The sequence below is a fragment of the Chiloscyllium plagiosum genome, unplaced genomic scaffold, assembly GCF_004010195.1.
Source record: "Chiloscyllium plagiosum isolate BGI_BamShark_2017 unplaced genomic scaffold, ASM401019v2 scaf_79041, whole genome shotgun sequence".
Taxonomy (NCBI): domain Eukaryota; kingdom Metazoa; phylum Chordata; class Chondrichthyes; order Orectolobiformes; family Hemiscylliidae; genus Chiloscyllium; species Chiloscyllium plagiosum.
Window position 1 is genome coordinate 1 of NW_025144035.1, and position 1,279 is coordinate 1,279.

Genomic DNA, 1,279 nt, shown 5'->3' on the forward strand with positions numbered 1-1,279 from the left:
CCGATGTCGCCAGGACGGAAATAAAGGAAATGGAAGAAATTCAATAACATGTGACATCGCAATTCATTGGAACGATTTTCCCATTGGCCAACGAGTCGTGCCACCGCAGGACTTTGTTTCACAACAGCAATGAAATAACAGTCGCCATTCGGTTCAAGTAAACGCTCAACTTGTCTGGGACAGCAGAGCTGTTTGCGATTTTCCACGCGGGAGGCGAACACGATCATAACAGCACAGACACCGGAAAAGCCGGAACTTTCCCACACCACAGTTAATTGCCCGGGAAGCAAAACCATTTTTCTTCGGTTTTCAACAGAAATGCAGCAGGAGTCGAAACAGCATTTAAACAAGCTGCGTCGTTGAAAACGATCAGCAGAAATGGCAGCGATGGGATTCGAACCCACGCCTCTATCGAGACTGGAGCCTAAATCCAGCGCCATAGACCGCTCGGCCACACTACCAGCCAGCCGCGCTTCCCCATTTTCTTGCACTTCCAATTGTGCTCCTGCACAACAGCAGATGCAAAGCCACGTGAAAAGGGTTCCATGATCCCTCTCCGACTCGCACAGCTGCTGGGATGTGCCCGTCTACAATATCAATTTCGCAGCAGATAATAATAGCCCATCAATCCAGACAACTATCAATGGTAAGCTGAGTCAATCTTCTCAGAATCTTTTCAACTACAAATGTATCTGTGAGTGCGTGAGAACATACGATCGGGTATGATTTGGTCAAATTACCATGAGCTGCTTGACATTACTGCAATTTCGATTCTTGCTTTGTTAAATGATTTCACCCTTTGATCGAAACAGGGCAACTTTCACGTTTGCACGGAACATGAAACACACCGGACTACAGGGAAAATGCACAAAGCTGAGCAGGCCGTGTTCCACATCATACCGCGCAGCATCGTTTCAGTCACTGTTTTGCAGAATAAGAGTCCGGAAGAATGTTCTTCACCCTAAAACCGGAGGTAGCATTACAATCCGAGAACGACAGGTCACATTGTGAGGATGCTCAGACCTCGGAGCCAGTTCGAGATGCCACTTTCCTTGCCTTTTTGCCTTAACCGTGCAATTCGCTGCAGAGATGTTCACACCTGGATATGAGCCACATGGATACCAACTGAGTCGACGAGAAGCGACTCAATAAATTTTGCTAAATTCCACGGTGCTTATTAGAAATATAGTTTCTGTTCACATCAATCTAAAAGGTAGTTTCTGAACATAGTAACAGAAGGCAAAATGTAATTAGCTCACCCCACCCCCTTCTCCGGAAG

The 1,279-nt window shown here is 46.5% G+C and overlaps 1 non-coding gene across 1 annotated transcript; it reads right to left on the bottom strand.

Moving 5' to 3' along the window:
- Window positions 1–379: 379 nt before the first annotated feature.
- On the bottom strand, window positions 380–461 carry trnal-uag. The gene has a single exon. It is a non-coding gene; the product is annotated as a tRNA-Leu (tRNA).
- Between the last annotated feature and the right edge of the window lie 818 nt (window positions 462–1,279).